This window comes from Urocitellus parryii, chromosome 12, assembly GCF_045843805.1.
Source record: "Urocitellus parryii isolate mUroPar1 chromosome 12, mUroPar1.hap1, whole genome shotgun sequence".
Lineage (NCBI taxonomy): Eukaryota > Metazoa > Chordata > Mammalia > Rodentia > Sciuridae > Urocitellus > Urocitellus parryii.
Genome location: NC_135542.1, coordinates 21,448,574 through 21,466,538, shown reverse-complemented (window position 1 = coordinate 21,466,538; position 17,965 = coordinate 21,448,574). Strand labels below are relative to the sequence as shown.

Sequence of the window (17,965 nt, the reverse complement as noted above, 5' to 3'; positions counted from 1 at the left end):
AACATATAGCACAAAATGTTGGCCCACAATAACTGATCAAAATGTTCCTTTAATAAAAATATGCATTTACAAAGGCTGCAGAGCAAATCACTCTACTGTCTGTGGTCTGACCAGACCCACCTGTAACTGGAAGGGTTTGCATTCAACAGGCCCCAAACTTTTTTGCACTTGGTTCCAAAAGCCTGTGAAAGACCCTCCCACCCTCTTCCCTGGTGGTCCATTACTGACAGCAGTACTGATAGTGCATGAGCCACAAAGTCAAGATTAATTGGCCACACGGAGGACATAATTTCCCACGGTGTCGATGTCTCATTTGCCAATAAGCTGTCAGCTGGTTGGCCACAGTCATTAACTCCATCATCTTGTTCAGGCTTCTCTGGAGGGAAATTGATCTCTTTTTTTCATAAATAATAGATCCTAGAAGTCAGAGCCAAAAGGAATCTCAGAGACAGGGCCATCCAGTTCAGAGAAGTCCAAAACATGACACTTATACATGCCTACCCTGCTGCACACTGACAGACATCACTAATGGATCACAGCACTCTTCCTAAACACATCATGTGGACAGCCATGGGCAATCAATCTGAGTAGATCTGTCAGATGAAAGCAAAGCAGTTAGTGTGCCTCGCAAGAAACAATATCCATCCCATGTAGAGTCTTTGAAGAGACTTTGAATTAAGGCACTCTTACAGAAGGGCCCCAACTCTGTTGGGGTTAAGAGAACCAGCTCAGATGTCAAGTTGCCAGGGACTAGCAGCAATGGGTGGGCCCATGGAGAATAGGGAGGGCAGGATTGAGTTTAGAGAGCTAGGTCAGAGCTGGAGCCATGAGTCGGACAGCTGACAAGATGGGCACAGCAGGGTCATACCCAGGGAGCCGGAGCAAGGCAGGGGCCAAGGAAGAAATGCCCCACCCCTCCTCCTCTCTCCTCCAGCCATCCATTCACCAAACCTCCCAGAAGCCAGGGTACATCTCCAGGAGTGGGTCAGGCCCCTGGACTCAGGGCAGTACATCCAGGTGTGCCGAATCCCACACGTGGCATGGGGAAGGTCTGGTCTGGGGGTCTCTAGGGCCACATTCCTGAAAGCAGAGGCTGAGGCAGGGCTCCCGCATCTCATGACCTTTTGAGGGCATGTTGCTCGGAGAAACCTGTGAGGAAAGCAGGTGAAGGCTAGAGCTGAGCCTGAGCCCTGGAAAGAGGGTCTCGGCAGAGCCGCCCCCCCTTAGACAAGGGGGCTGGCACCCGTCTTCCTTACCAGCCCATCTTCCCTGGCACTGAGTCCTGGGGAGGGGACATTCCCTCCCTGGCAGGGACAAATCTCAGAGAAGGGGACATCAGTGGTGCTTAGCAGGTGGGAATGGGTGCACTGCCCAGGGAGATCTAAGCTGAGCTCCTCCCACCAGAGGCCGACACCTGGCACAATCCAACCTGTGTCGCCTATCAGCCGAGTGATTTCAGGGTGGTCTTTGACCTCTCTGAACCTCACAGTGTCCATGAGGAACGCATTAATGACAGTTCATGGATCCCCTGGAACAGGGTAGGTTGATTCCACTTTCTTCCCTCCCTAACCAAACCTCACTCACCTGGGCATCCTAGAGCGAGGGTCCTGGAGACCTGACTCCCAGCAGGGCATGGGTGGGGAGAGCCATGGTGGCCACTTCAGCAGACAGCAGAGACCTGGGGTTGGCAGCTAGACCCCAGCCCCTGAGAGGAACAGGGCTGTGGGAAACAAAGGTCAGGCTTCCAAGGCTGGGGTGGAGTCCATGGGCAGGCCAAGGCATCCTTCTGGAACAGGGCGGTGAGAACTGAAGCCTGAGATCAGGGGGGAGAGGAGCTTGAAGCTCCACTACATGTCCCTACATACCCTCACAAACTCATCCCCGACGAAGAAGATGCACTGGCTGTGGCTGTGGCAAGCCACCTTGAAAAGAGAAAACGCTGAGGAAGTGACACTAATAATCATGAGAATTACGGCAAATGCCACTCACATGGCACCAGCTCATCGCTTGGGGAAGAGGGTCAAGAAGGCCCTGTGAGTGCCGAGGACTGAAATGTGACCCTGAACTTCATAGTTGAAGGCCAAGATGTTAAGGTTGGTGATGGTTAAGTCCTGAGAGGCGACCCTAATATCACAGGACTGTGGCCTCATAAGGGCAGGAAGAGAGGAGAGAGATCTGTCTCTCCACCCTGACACAGAGGGAGGGCAGGGGAAGCCGCCGTCACCAGCTCCAGCCCACCCATGCGGCATCCTGCACAGATGAGGTCAGAGAAGTGATGGGGAGTGTCCCAGGCTCTGCTAGAGGTGCCTGGTGGATGGGGCACGGCAGGTGAGCTCTCCCCAGCCATGTTTGTGTCCCCAGAGCATTCAGAGTGTGTAACGGGAGACACGTGAGTGAGGTATGAAACACAGGGTCATAAGACTAAGAGACGTCGGCAGGGGATGGTATCGACGGAGAGGAAGGTCAAGGACACTCCAAGAATCCTGGCTCCTTGCTGGCCCAGAAGAGCAGGCTGGGAAGGTGTCCCCGATGGGGCATTGTCTGTATAGACTTGGGCAGTGGCAAGGTGGCTGGGTGATCAGGGCTTGAGGGACAAAAGAGGGAACAAAGGCCTGGGGGGACAGCGCACCTACACGTGGGGAATAAGCTCCGCATTTTGGTGGCTGGGCCGGGGAGGGTGCTGGCAGGGAAGCTTGGGCTTCATGGTGTCTAAGCGGGAAGCAGCCCAGGAGCAGATGTGCAGGTCAGAGCTGCGTTTTAGGACATCCTCCCCAGCTGGAGGAGACAGACAGGGTGTGCTGGCACCTGGAGAGACGAGGCCAGCTTCCGTGATTGGCTGGCCTCCCTGCTTCCCACCTGAGGCACTACGTCCCTGCCTCCTCAGGATCTTCCTTCCTGCCGGCTGCTTTCTCAACTGAGCACAGGAAGTTTAATTCATTTTCTCCAAAATCAGCAAGCAATGAGGCAGCAGGACTTAAGGCAGGAATCCAAAGTTGTGCAGTGTGCCCGTACAGGGGAGCTGGCCAACCCAAAGGGATGCAAGGTTTTTATCAAAAATGAGTGTTGGGCCTCTGCAGCCGCTGAGGGGGGCACAGAAAGAAAGCAAGGAGCTGTGGGAAGCTCTGACTGAGCAAGTCTCTTTAAGCACAAGAAGCTCTTGTTTTTACAACTCCACTAAATACTCTCCTCCTCAATATCCACAGCCTCAGAATGTCCTCTGAAGCCTGCTCATCCCAACTGGCTTCACACCCTGAGCCCTGCTTGAGTTACTTACGTTGTGTGGACTGACAGTCACGTGCACACGTTTACCTTCTTGTCCAGATTGTGAGCTCCCTGAAGCCAGAAGCAGGCTTACACTGCACCACATACCCCAGGGCCTCAAACCTGATAGTGACCGTTGAATATTCGTTGAATTGAGATAAACTACCCAGGGCCAGCCACAGCCCAAACACTGTCGCAGCAGAACAGCCCAAACCCCAGGAAAGGAAAGATGACTGGAGAAGGGATCTTCCCAGGTCCCCACAAGTGAACTGCAGACTCCAGCTGAGAACCCTGCCCAACCAAGGCTTGCTTCTAAAACTGCAAGGGACCAAGGGACCGGGGTGTTGGAGGGACTTAAAGGCCCAAAGCACTCCCTTGTTCCAAGAATGTGCACATAAATGTTGAACCATTTTTCATCATTTAAGTGTCTACTGGGGACTGAAACTATCCCAGGAATGGTCAGTCCTGCCCCAGGAGGACTTGAAGGAAGGCTGGGCTGCCCAGTGCTGAGAATCTCCCACTTCCTGTCTTTCTGTGCCTCTTGGCTCCTGGGAAGAGCGAGGATGGAGGGCCCTGAGTGGTGTCTGCAGGCTGCATGCTTGTCCTCTTTGGTTGCTGGGCCCGAAAGACTCGGTATGTTCCGGACAGGAGTGAGCAGTGTGCTGTGGAAGATTGCTCCACTTCCCTAGCGCCCCTCAAGTCCATGCACAGTTAATTAAAAGCAAAGCCATCATCTTTACCGCAGCGTGGCCCAGTCCTGTCTCCACCATCCATCACTCTAATTAGCAAGGACAGGAGGGATTTGTCTATGTTCGGTTTATATGTTCTGAAGCTAGAGAAATTCACAGGGGACTGGCCTGGCTAGATCCGGTATGAAAGTCTATTGGAAAATTGTGAATTCTGAAATATGATCTCAGGGTCATTCAGCTCCCAGTCCCTGTATTATTTCAGTAATAATAAAACAATACTAATAATTGTGACAACAACACTAAGAGCAAATACTATTTTTAGCACCTACCAAGGGCTTTGTGAGATTTTCCAAAGTGTTCCAAGAACACTGATCCTTCAGGATGCTCCCTGACAAATGTTTGCAAGGACCAGGAACATCTGTGGCTGCTGTGGGCTCCTCCCAGGGTTCACAATGCCCAGTAGAGTAAGAGAAGCTCTGAGAATTTCTGCAATTTGAAGTAAAAGCAGTTTAACATTAGGATTACTTGAAGATGGAATTGTTCAATACCATCATTAATTATAAAAACAAACAGCTAATTGCCATATTGCAGGTAAGGAAGATGAGAACAGGCATGCTGGGTCTCAAGTCTCTGGGGAATTGAACCCACATCTCGCCACACCGTGCTCCAGTGCCCACTTCCCTGTGCCTGCAGCATGGCATGGGCCTGCATCTTCAGAGGCAGTTCAAGTTCACTCCTCACCTTTGCTGTGGGGGCTGATGACCAAGTCAGTCCAGCTAGTGACACCAGGAGGGCTGAGACGGGGGTCAGAGAACAAATAAGCAATTCCTGAACATCCCTGAGCCCCAAACACCGGCCCTGTATCCAAAGGATACAGAGGCCCACATCTCAGTCTCTGCTCTTAGAGACTCACCACCATGGAGCCACGGGTTTCAAAAGCAGAGACTGAGGAGGCAGGGGGCACTGAATCCACCAGGTACCAGCACGTGCTGGGCAGTGCTCTGAGCACAGCCAGCAGTCCACGATTGGGCAAGTCACTCAGTGTCTCTGGGGCCCTGGGTGTGTGGTTCTGCACATCTGGAAATAGGGAACCTGGAGTAGAGATGAAGGCTTTGACTGCTCGCCCACTTGCCTCCAGAGCCACTGTCTTCTGGTGCGGGAAATCCTTCCGGCAGAGGCTCCTTCTCTCTACGCAGACTCTTTGTCCTGCCTGAAGTTTCATGCTGAACTCTTGGCGTTGACCCCTTGGTATGCCCCTGGCATCTTGCTAACGCCTCCTTGCACCCCTGGTCACCCTTTGCTCTACATCTGGACACCATGCCTGGCTCATTACATCTGACCTGGCACAGAGGTCCTGTTTACCTAGAGTAATTGCTCATTAACACTCTGTGTAACTAATGGTGATTTTGAGCCTTTCTCTGAATGTTGCCTCTAATGTCATCTAAAAATTAACAATCAGCCCCAATGAGATGAATCATTCCCAGTCCAAGCTCCCACTGGATATCCAAGGAGGCTATCTGGATAACCAATAAATTACAAACCAGAGAGTAATTTCCAAAATGACGAGTAGTTTGCCAAGTTATATAGTGTACCCAAAGTTGGGAAGGACAGATATTTTCATAAATTTCTCAAAGAATTAACCCAGTCTGCCTACCTGATTTTGCCTAAAATTACTGGGATTTCTCTTTAGGAAAATAAAATCCCTAAAAGAGCTATGGAATAAGAGTCGTTCCTTGACTTGTTCTCCCACCCAGCATTTACCAAGTGGCCATTGAAAGCCAGGAGAAGGCACGGGAGAGGCAAAGACTCTGGACTCTCAAGGAACAGAGAAAGTAAGAGAGCAGGGCCCCTGGTTCCCCAGGTGCCCTCCGGCTGTTCTTTGGGGGACAAGGAGGAAGTTATCAGTTGGTCACTTTTGTTGGAACTGCTCCTTAAAAGGCAGCTCCTTCTCTAAGATTGCTGAGGAGACGAGATGGGAAAGGCAAGCTTCTTATTGGCCATCTTGCCATCGTACGGAAAGAGTCTGAATGAAACCAACCCAGGAGAAGACAGAGCTGAGGGACCAATATGGCCTTGCCTAGGAAACGTTATTTCACTCCTGGATCCAGCCATTCCCAGAGCAAGGCCCCCTGGATTTCCCATCGTATTACTGCAGGGACACCTCTGCATGCTGTGTCAAGGCCCTTGGTCTCACTTCTGTTCCACACCTGGCTATGTCACCCAGCTGCTGCAGATTGCCACCATCTTTACTCACGTGTCTGATAGCTCTTTACTCGGGGGTATAAGCCACACCTCTACCTTCTGACCCCAGCTCTTCTCCGATTCAGAAAATAGGGAAAGACAATAAACATATCCACATCTCCCAACCCCAGAACTCTGAGTCGGCAGTCCTGTCTTCAGGGATATCCTCAACTGCTAGACACAGAAGCCAACGACCAGCCTTACTCGTGCTCATCCCTCGGGCACACTGCTCAGAGATGCACCCCTGAAGGGTGCTCCTCAGACAGGAGGCTCCCAGAAAGCCTGGCTGGATACGGAGCTAACCCTCCCTCACCTCTGTCCCCCACACAACATGATCCCCAAATAAAACGCATGCACATCACCTGTTGTTTGATTCTGGTTTTGATGGATGAGGCCAAGGCAATTGGTAGCAGGAGTGACCTTAAAAAAACAGATCCTAGGGATGAAGCTGTGGATGTGGACATTGTATCCCTAGATGGCACAGGACCCTGTTATGGTGGCAAGCAGAGAGTTGACAACACGGCTTCAAAGACATCCACTTATGGCTTATTGGGATGTGGTACAGATACGGGGGAAGTACAGAAGTCTACAGCTGTGAATGGGGTAGGACGGGGTGACTGTGGAGGTTGTGGCTTTTGCTAATTCCTTTGTGACTCTTAAAAAAGAAAAGGACAGATTTAGGTCAGCCAACCATGAGCTCAAGGCCAGCTGTGAAAGCTAGAAGACCTCTAAGATGCATTTAAGGAGATTCTCATTTCAATATCTCAATGCACAGTGCGCCAAAGATCAGGTCCAAGGCCTAAAGAAAGAACAGTAGTGGCTTCAAGGAGACCCGTGTACCAGCCTCAGCCTATCCCACATGTCAGCGTCGGGATTCATGAAGAAGGAAAGGAAGGTTGGCCTGTAGGTGGCACTGACCCAGGAGAGGCTGCCATGGAAACACCTCCCCAGCATCAGTGGTGATGAGGGACTCCGTGATGACAGGAGTCCAGAGACTGAGGCCAGCTAGTTGACTTCAAAGCCACAGAGGTCATCCGAGTCCTCTGATCTGCAGGGGGATTCAGTGATGGTTAAAGGTCATGATGTTCCCAGGGGAAAGACAGATGGGAAACTAAAAGGTTAGTAAATTTGTATAATAAGAAAAAAATAAAAGCTGGTGAAAGTGTCACTCAACTTGTGCAATAACTAAATCTGAGAGCTCGCTGCAGAGCTGACATCCTGCAACACGATGGAAAACTACAAGCAGCAGTTCCTTCTCGAGGTGCCAGGTCTGTGTCTATCCACACATGGCCCACTGATTGAAAACCAGGCGAGGTCTCTTGAAGAACCCAACAGCTAAAGAAGTCTCCCAGCCATTCTTGAAAAAGGAGCTGCAATGATTCACCAAGGAATCTGGGGATAGTGGAAGAGGGATAGACAGATAGCTGAGGACTGTTGGGTACAAGTCCCAGATAACATTAATCCCCAGAGACCCTAAATGCCATCATGGGCCTTTGGTTACAGAGGTGGCCTACTAAGGGCGGGGATCAATGGGCTCTCAACCAAGTCCTATCCTATTCCATGCACCTATGGCTCCACACTGGGGATAAATGTCCCAGGATCTGCAGTGAACCATTCACATAAGTAGGCCCCACATGCAGTTGAAGACCCTCAATTGATGCCTGGCATGCAGAGCTACAATAGCAGCAATGGACACAGGTGTGAAAGTCTTGGATGATGTGCTCCAACCTGGGCAAGGCTGTCCATCAGAAGCAAGACTACACACCCGGGGTAATTGCACAAACTAACAGAACGGTCATAAACTGAAGGGCTCAGGGCTTATTGTCCCCCTCATCACTCAAGGCTACTGTCTGGTTCCTGCAGACTCCAGGTAGGTCTTGTCTGGTTATGGTGGACAATTTAAGCAGGTGCTACTCCTGATAACAAATGCTGCACTAGAAGTCGTTTCTTTACTGGAACAAATAGACCGATTGTGGCACTTGTTCGAGGTTATTGATCTGGGAGATGTATTCTATCAGTGGTGAAGATGAAGCAGCCTTCCCATGAGGGGTCAGAAGTAAACTTCCACTCTCCCCCCAGGGTAGCTCAACTCTCCTTATCTATATTCGTATATAGTTATTAGGGAGCTAGCTTGATATTCTGCAGATTGTCACACTGCTCCACTGGAGCAGTGACATTATTCCAACTCTACCTGGGTGGCAGTGAGTAGCAAGGTATCTTGTGTTCCGTGTGATAGGAGCATGCCAGAGCATGGGCAATGAACTTGAGGTAGATTCAGAGGGCCACCACATGAATAAGGTCAGTGACCAGGGGCATGCCACAGCCTCCTCTCATAGAAGAGGGCAACTTGTTGTATCTACCCAAAGAGAGTCGGGTCAGTGGAGGAGCTCTGGACACTGGAGACACCATATCTGAACAGGACCCAGAGTACACATTCTCAGCAGGCCCAGGTGGCCAGGAGATTCGATGGTGTAGAGACACCTGGAGTGATCAAGGACACCATGTGGAGCCCCCAAAGAAGAGCCACAGCATAGGCCTGGATGACTCTGAAGCAGAGACAGACTTCTATAACAGGCAGCTTTGACATGTTTGAAAAGCCACCACTGCAGTGTTGTTGGACCTAGCAGAGACCCCGTGCTTGAATCAGTCCCTCTCTCTCTGAAACAGCTGCACTCACATCAGAAAAGTAAACTTTAAGTCAAGAAGTATCACTCGACATAAGAGGGACGTTTGATCATTATAAAAGGGTTAATCACAATCATAAATCTACACACACGATTGTAGTTAGAACACAGGCAAAAATTGATGGAATGAAAGAAGGACAATCTAAAGCCACACAATTATAAAGGAATGTTTTAAAATAGCTCTCTCAAAAGTGGATAGACCAAGCAGACCAAAATCCAGTAATGACACAGAAGAGCAAAACAACATGATTCATGTTACCTTGTTGAAATGAATACAACATGCCAAGTCACATAAAAATTCACCTTTGATGAATCCGCAAAACACCCCAAAACAAATATAATTCTCTCACAGGGGTATTTTTGCTGAGTAAGGGACAGTGCTAAAAACTAGAAAGAGGTTGCCATCCCAGACTTGAACTTCAACCTTATTGCCTCACTGTTCAATGTCTGCTGGTCTTGACCTCTTATCCTCCTTTGGTACCATCAGTCCTAACCGTAAGAGTCGCAGTCCCATGGCTCGTGAGCTACAAAACACATTAAAACACAGAAGAATGATTTTATTATCTTAACTATTTTTTCACCTGATTATATCTAGTTTCAAGATCGTGTGAAAATTCAATACAAGTTTACAACGTGCACTGATTGAATCAGAGTATTAGCATTTCCGTCCCCTTATAGTTATCATTTATTTGCACTGGGAACCTCCACGTGATGGACTGGTGTGGCCCCCAGTCACCCTGCTGTGCTGCGAAGCTTCAGGCCTTGCTCCTCCTATAAACGCATCTTGGATCCTGACCTCCCTCTACCCAGTGACTGCCATCAGCAAATCATTCTGTGAGTGAACAAAGATGTCCTTAACAAAGCACACAAGATGCAACTCGTTTTGTAAAATGGCTCTTGTGAAAATTAGCTTTGGAGTACCAGAAATCATAATGACATGCTAATGCGGCGTGCAGAGGAACAAGAGTTCTCAGACCAAAGACCGGGAGGTGAGTGGTGGAGAGGAGAGCAGCTCCAGGCACTTGGGAGGCGGGTGAGCCCAACCGTGAACCTGGCTGTGCCACCAGGTCTCTGTGGCCTCAGGGAAGCCATGTGATCTCTCTGCGCCTGTGCTGATTCTTTTTTCATTGGAGAGGTCGGATGACACCATTGTCCCGGACTAACTTTGAGGGTAACGTGGAATGACACTCTTATACACATTATAACATCTCACATTCAGAATGGGCTCGATAGCTTCTGTTACATCTGAGCTGCGTCTTTGGCCCACAGGCCACATGGTGTGCATTCAAAGTGGCTTTCAGTTTCCCAAGATGAGGTTTGGCCCCTGGATTGAAGTCAGCTGTTCCTGACCCTGGGAAGCTGGGCCAGAGCCGGACTCAGCACAGTTCCAGCGTCAGCCCACCCCTCCGGGCTCTGTCTGGCCGAATGTTCAGGCCCAAGCACAGGCAGAATCTGCTGCATGCCTTCTGTCCCACCTGCCTCTCGCTGCTCCCTTCCTTCCCCGTTGGTTACTCCCCTGGCAGGCCGGTGCCTTTGGCTTACTCCTCTAGTTTCTATGCTGGCAGAGCCACCTGGACACACATCGGACACACACACCTTTCTGCTGAGAAAAAAATGAAGACATTAATGGAGAAGGAGGTTGCTTCTTTTGGAAGGAGCAGTCATGGAGTTAACAATGGCCTTGCCAGGCCCTGCTGGCCCTCTGGTTTCTCACCTATAAGATAGGCAGAGGTTAGGGACCATGAGGGCTGAGTGTCCACAGAATTCTTGTGGTCCTGGAATTCCACGCCAGAGCCTGCGGAAACCTCGTGTGTGAGTGCTCCCGATGCCAGGGTCCTGCGCACCCTCTGGGCTTTGCCAGAGCTGCCTGGCCATCACTTCCTGTTCAGGTAGGAGGAATCATCCTCTGTGGACCTGCAGCCAGCAGCAGGCCAGGCCCTAGCTTGCCCCCAGGAGAGAACCAAGGGGAATTGGTGAGAAGGAATCAGGTGACAGAGTTAGCCACCTGTAACTCATGATTTCTTGGGCAAATGACTTCAACTTTAGTGTGAAGATTTCTCGTTTAGGATGTTTGCCTCTAGAGTCTTAATGTTTCCCTCTCACCTGTCCTTATCTGGTTTGGGTATCCAGGTGATATTTGCCTGATAAGTTGGGGAATGAGTATAGAAGCATCTGTGTGAAATTGGAATTGCAGTGGTCTCCCTTCTCTCTGGTTTTACTTCCCTGGTTTCAGCTGGGAGGAATCGGGTGACAACCAGGCCCAGGGAGTGAGCCTCTGGTCAACCGTGGTCCAAAATATTAAAGTGGCTTGGAACTTGATGTGGTTTCAGTCTCAGGGTGTGAAGGTCGTCGGTTGTTTCTCCCTGGGGTCCTGCTCTCCAACCCTCTTCTGTCGCGAGCCATCCATGGCTGTGTGTGAGCTGTGTGGTTGAGCATACGAGGGGACTGGTCTGGCGTTGCATGCTGATTGGGCTGCGCAACACAAATGTGCCTTTCCCCTCACTCTGCCTGTGATCCCATACAGCACCTGCGATGGGTGTGACTTGCCAAGGTGTCGATCAATCTGCTGACCACAAGATGTCACCAAGCAAGACTCCATCTTTGAAATCCTACCCTTTGCCTTATTTGGGTGGAATATTCCATTGAATGTCTTCTCCCCAATAAATAGGGGGTTTTCAGGTGTGCTCACTTTCTTGCTCTTTCCAGCGCTGCCCAGCATGGAGCTGACCCATGGGGTCACCAAGCCATCCTGTCCTCGTTCTCAGAAATTCATGTTCGTGGCTATGTGGTTTCTTCGCCATTTTCTTAGTTATTGATACAGCCAGCTCCTTTGAACCCTGCTCATCTCATCAGCTGGGCCAGTGGGTGACACTGCCCAGTAAACTGATAGAAGGAAACCATGTGAACCAGCTCCCAGATGAAGGAGTGACATCAGACATGGTTCCCCCTGCAGAGCACATATCACCCCCAAATCACATTCTTCACATTTGATTGACTTCTCCTTTGTTTTGAGTCTCCTAATTGAAAAGGCAAATAGCAAATGCTGAAATAGCAAAGTCTCCCGGCATCCATCCCAGGGCCAAGTGTCACTCTGCAACTCCTCTGGTACTAGCTCCTGAAAGCGACAGGTCAAAGAGCCATCACTGTTGGCAGAGGCCACCTGCTTCCAGGCACATCTGGGGAAACTGAGGCCAGACGCAAGGAGATTCATTAGAGATTGAGAGTCTCCTTCAAGGTAGAGCCCGAACCAACCACCCAAGCCCTGAGCTTGTTCTGGTGGAGCATGAGGTCCCCAAAGAAAGAAGAGAAGATGCAAGAGGGAGGGGCCCATGCCTGGTCCCCGTAGGGGGGACTGGGCATCCTAGTGCTCTGAGCAGAGAAGGGATATCCTCGATTCTGAACCCGGCTTCACCTCCCTCTGTGGTTCCCAAGCCTTGCCTCCCGCGCCTGCACAGCCGCTGAGTGCAGACCGTGAAGCCAGGGTGGGCACGGGCCGGTTTCACTGCCAGACCTCAGACTTCCTTACAGCAGAGATTTTGAAAATAGAAAAATGTTTCCCAAGAAGCTATTTTCCTGGGGTTGGATCCAATGGGATCTATCCTTGACAGACATTTCCTAAGCCTTGCTCTTAGAGCACCTGGGGCCCCAGACCCAGGGCTTGGGTGCTGGGATGACAGACTCCATTTCATCCAGCTCTTCCTTGGCTCCTTTAGGGCCAATAACCAAAGCACAAAAGATCAACATGGTGACATTTTGGAATAAACCACTTTGGGCTCTAGGATGGCAGGGGCCCTTCAACAGTGTGGACAAGTTCAACAAACATGTCTACGTTCACAAATGTAGACAATTTTCCAGGGAAAGCCTCTAAATAGGTTTTAAAATCTATTTCAAAATGGCAACAGCAGAGCATTGACTTGAGTACATGTGCTTCTGTTTAAAAGTGGTTATTTACACAGAATCTGAAGTATTTGGCCTTGGGAAGGAGGCATGACCCAATCCCACCTCTCCTAATTCCTGTGCATCAGGACTTGCCACTGACACAGGCGTACGCCATCCAGTACCAGGCCCCTCTGCCTGCCCCCATCCCAACTCTCAGAACAAAGCTCCCAGGAAAGTCCAAGCCTGGGAAACACCTTACAACTTGCAAAACCCTCTGTGAGTTTACTTCACTTCGTCTCCTCACAGAGGTGGACCCAATCTCCTCCTCCTCCTCCTCCTCCTCCTCCTCCTCCTCCTCCTCCTCCTCCTGCCCCTCCTCTTCCTCTTCTGAAACTGAACCCAAATAAACTTTTTCTTATCTAAATTGTTCTTCAGGGGTTCTCATGACAGCAATGAAAGACACACACAGGGCACTACTAGTATAAGTGGGTAGAGGCTGTTAACCTTTCTACAATGCATAGAACAAGAGCAAGTTTTTGCACACACCAGAGATAACGAGGATGGTGACAGGACTGCCAGCACTTAGAAACCATCGGCTCATTCCTGTCCCCAGAGGGGCCCACCCTGCACAGCCAGGGAAAGGTTAGAAACAGAGAAGACCAGGGAAGAGGCTGCTGGTGGGTTAATTGCACGGCTGGCACACCCGGGTACAGAGGCCCAGCAGGCAGCACTGGAGACGGTGAGTGACAGGGCAGCCACAGGGAGAGCCCAGCTCCCGGGAGAGTGGAGTCGCGAGGCCAGTGCGGTCCTCGGGACAGCTGCACGGCATGAATGAGGGCCGCCAGCACCGGGGAAAGCTCTGGGGTGCCCTGACCTTTAGAGGAAGAAAAGGAGTAACAGGCCCATTCAAAAAATACGAAAAAAATGCCTAAAAAGTAGGAGGATAACCAGAAGATTGTGGCCTGAAGGAAGCAGGATAGCAGAGAATATCAAAGGCCTGAGTGAGCAGCCGCTTCAAAGGCGGCGGAGAGATGCGGTAAGATAAAGGCGGAAAGCTGTTTTAAGATACAGTTCATGAATCTTGCTCTCACCATGAGGTAAAGTAGTGCATTGCAGCGAGCGGGTTGGGGAGTGTGGAGCCCAGGAACGGCTCAGATAGCAGATCCGTATCCCTTCTACACCACCACCATGTCCATGACCGTGACTGACATCTGCACCTGTCTGGCCTCCGAGCTCCCTGTAAATGGAGCAGGGATACTAACCAGTGACTTGTAGGATTTTGTGTCCCTCAAGTGAGAGGGGACCTTAGAAGTGCGCTGAACTCTGCCCATCAGTTCTAGCACACCAGCTGAGGCTAAGGGGCCATCTGGATCACACACCACCCAGTGCAGGCCTGAACCGGGCTTTCACGGAAGCCCCTTTTCCTCCTCTCCAGTGTGCACATCGCCAAGTACAAGCCTATGTCATTGTTCAAATTGTCCAAAACATAAGTGCTGAAGCTATTGCAAGTCATTGTTCCTGCTCCAACTCCACCCTGGGCAGCAGAGGCCCTGGATTTACTCAGGCCTGCCTCTGCCTGCCACCCCCTGAGAGTGAGAGTGAGAAAGTCTCCTTCACCATGACACCCTTCCCAGTGACCAGAGTGGCCCCACCAACCCTGTGCTGGATGGCGGGGTCCTGGGATAAAGGGATGAGAGTGTGTGGGGAGCAGGGGATGAGGGCAAGAAGGAACAAGGAGAGGCTCCTCTGCCCTGGGAGAGCTGGAGACGGTTCATGGTAAGGAAAGCAAGGGACTCCAAAGGAAGAAAGGACTGGACGGGTAGAGGGTAGAAAGAAGGCTTTGGAAGGCTCTAGAAAACACAGAGAAAAGGAAATGCAGGCACATTGATGACTACACCTGGGTTCTTTCCAGTCATCTTGAGGAAATCGTGGCATGGAGCACTTGCTGTGTGCCAAGGCCAGGGTGGGCATTTCCATTGTCATTGGCGTGGAAAGAGCAAGAGCCCTAGAGACAGCCCAGATGGCAGGTGACTCGGTGGCTCAAGCTATACTTGCCCCTTCCCTTCCCTTGGAGCCCAGTGACCTTGGGCAGCTGCTGGGCATCTCGAGGTCCTCAGCGCTTCTCTCTGGTCCTTCCTGGACACCGTGGGCGTGCACGCTGCTTTCCCAAGTCGGGAATCTCTTCTCCGAAGTCAGGTCCTCATGGCAGCCTGGAGATGGTACAAAGCCTCAGCGCCTCGACTCCTTCCTCTGCCTCTATTTTTATCCCTTCTCACTCTGTCATGCTCACAGGACGCTGCCTCTTGCTGTGGTGACAGACACGGGGCTGGGCTGGGAGCAGTCGGAGACAGATGGGAAAGGCCTGTTGGAAGGCCCTGGAGGAGGTCCCAGGAGCATGGCTGCAGGACACAGGCTCTCCACACCACCACGCCCACGGGGCTCCTCCCCCACCCTGCACCAGCTCACCTGAAAGGCCCCCAAGGGAGCAAATGAGTCTGAAGCAGAGTAGGAAGTTATTTGGAAAAAATGCCTACATATTTGATCTCTTGCTCCAAATATCAGCCTTCATTTGTCATTTCAAGGTAATATTTTAAAATCACTTAGAATTTTGTTCACCCAAGTTTATGCAGAAAGTGGATGCTCCGAGTATAATTCACCCTGAGTGTTTTGTTTCCTTCGAGTCAAGCACTGCTTGGAACATTTCCAGATTTCTGGGTGGAATTTGGACCTCAGGTTGGAAATTGTGAAACTTCTAAGTATGGAACAAGCCCGGGGACCAGAAACCCGTCCTCTCTTTGTTTGTTCCCTTCATTTTCCGTGTGTCTTAATATTCTCTCATTTCATTCTCCCAACGACCTGCAAGGACAGGGGGAAGAGCAGGGTGTTATTTCCATTTTGTGGGTGAGGGAACTGGGGTCCAGCAAGGTGACAGGATTTGGCTATGGCCTCCCATGTTGCCATGGCGAATTCCACTCCAGAAGAGAAGATATACATAGCTCTAAAGTGAGAAGCCATGTATGCACTACGGCAGGCAGAAATCCAAGGCTCAAGGCTGTGGGGTGGGGGGACAGGTAGCACAGCCCGGGACATCACAGAAGGGCTGGGCTTCGGCTGCCACCCATCCACCAAGGGAAATTCAAGTCCAAATTGAACCAGCCCAACACAGAGCCAGCTGCTTAACTGACTGTCATAAAGACCACCCAAGGATAGTCTAAAAAACAAGGTGAAGGCACAGAAAGGAAACGCTGGAGAGATCAAAATGCACCATGAAGGATTTCCGCCCACCCTTCTGGACGTAATCAAAGCAACCAGACAAGTCGTCGGCTGCTGCTCTTTCTGCACTTGGACGTCACATGGGTGAGTGCTTACCTGACCCAAAGAGCATCATTAGTGATAGAGAGTCCCACCCTCTGGCCTCCAGCCCTCCAAACCAGCCAGCAAGGCTTACTGGCCCTGGGTGCCTGGCCACAGGTGCATGACAGTAGCCCTATTTGTGTGGGAGTTGCTTCTCTCTGCCTTCTGGGGCCTGGGGAGGAGCATTTCCTAGGCATGGGGACTCCTTGGGGACAGAGGGAGTTATGGATGTGCAGCAGTTTTGATTAGTTAGCCCTATTTCCCAACCGTGTGTGGCTATGCCTCGGGAGGATAAATAAACACACTGGAAATTGAAGAGGGGCCAAAAGCCTGAAAGGAACTAACTCCTGCTGCAGAGCAGACTTGGAGGAGGCCTCCTCTCCTCCAGTCCTGAGGATGCCTCCCTCCCTGGGCTTGGAGGTCTCATTCACAAGCCACAGGGCTCCTTATCCTGCACACCCGGGAGCCTGCCCTCAGAACACTCAGGCCAAGAGAAGGCCCTGCCAGGGGCCCACATGGCCCTACAGATGAGCCCAGGCCCTGCCACGTGGACGCCTGATAGCACCACACCACAGATGGTCCTGTCATTTCACAGGTGGCCCAGCTCCACAGTGAGCCCTGCCACTTGAGCTTGTGACCTAGCGACCCAGCGTACACCCAGGTATGCTACAGACCCTCCGCCTTGGGCACTAGTGGCCATCTGCCCTCTACCTACTCGCAGACCTCTGAGACTTGGTGAGAAAGGCGCAGAGTCCACATTCTTTTCCAGATTCCTGTAGCAGGACGGCCAGTGGGACTTAGCTCTGGCTGATTCAACTTGGTCCCATCTTTAAGGAGCATGGGCAGATGAGGCCGCACCAGAAGAAACCTTGCCATCTTTCCCTCCCTCTGTGACCACCTGAGGGACAGCAGCCACAGGAATAAAGCTTCGAGGAGGAAGACTTGGGTCCTCGGTAGTCAGCTCTGGACAGCTACTTCCCAGCTACTTCTCCCAGTCTGGAGCACAGACGTTCCAGACCACGGTTCCTGCTGAGGGCAGTGAGGGAGGGATCTGATCCAGGCCCCTGTCCTTGGAGTAGAGTCTGTCTTCATCCTGTGTCTTTACATGGTCTTGCTCTGAGTGTGCTGGGACCTAAGGACACCAGTCATCCTGGACCAGGGCTCACTCTGGTGACTTTGTTTTCATTTAATTACCTCTTCAAAGACCCTATCTTCAAATGAGGTCATTCTCTAAGGAACTTAGGGGTTAGGACTTTGGCATATGCACTTGGGGGGGATACAACTGAGCCTATACCAATACCTAAGAGGGCTTTCCACACCTGGCTGCTGGCCCCACAGCCACTTACCATGCACCATCAGCAGAAGGTACCTACTGAGGGGCCGTTTGGCAAAGGACGGGCTATAGTTTCCAAGGACATTTCTGGCAGGTGCAGGCACATGCAAAGAGCACCAATACCAGCCTTGGGAGGAGAAGACCTCATGTGAAGGCAGCCTTGCTGGCCAGCAGCAAATGGTGCGTGGTGAGCTGGCCCACAAGCAGACAAGAGCAACTGTACCCCACGGGCACCTGGCAGAACCACATGCACTTTCCTGCTCTGTGCACATACCCATGATGGACCCCATCAATATGGCCTGGCATGGGCACAAATGCAGAGCAGTCGCTGTTGTTAACCCTCTTACCTGAAGGCAACTGCCCATTCTGTGATCTATGCTGGGTGTCGCAACAGAGTGGAGGCCACAGCACAGGCCCTCGAGGTCCAGCGAGCTTCACTCCTCACTCATTTGCTCCATGACCTTCAAGTGCCCTCTTTCCTTATCTCTGAACAGAAAACACAATCACCAAATGCACCTTATTGG

General features: G+C 51.2%; 1 long non-coding RNA gene across 1 annotated transcript; it reads right to left on the bottom strand.

Annotated features, from left to right (window-relative positions):
* Window positions 1-53: 53 nt before the first annotated feature.
* Window positions 54-15,090, bottom strand: LOC144249803 (uncharacterized). Its single transcript, XR_013342320.1, has 5 exons — window positions 14,652-15,090; window positions 4,280-4,436; window positions 952-1,149; window positions 502-593; window positions 54-417 (listed from the first exon to the last, which is right to left on the bottom strand). It is a non-coding gene; the product is annotated as an uncharacterized LOC144249803 (long non-coding RNA).
* Between the last annotated feature and the right edge of the window lie 2,875 nt (window positions 15,091-17,965).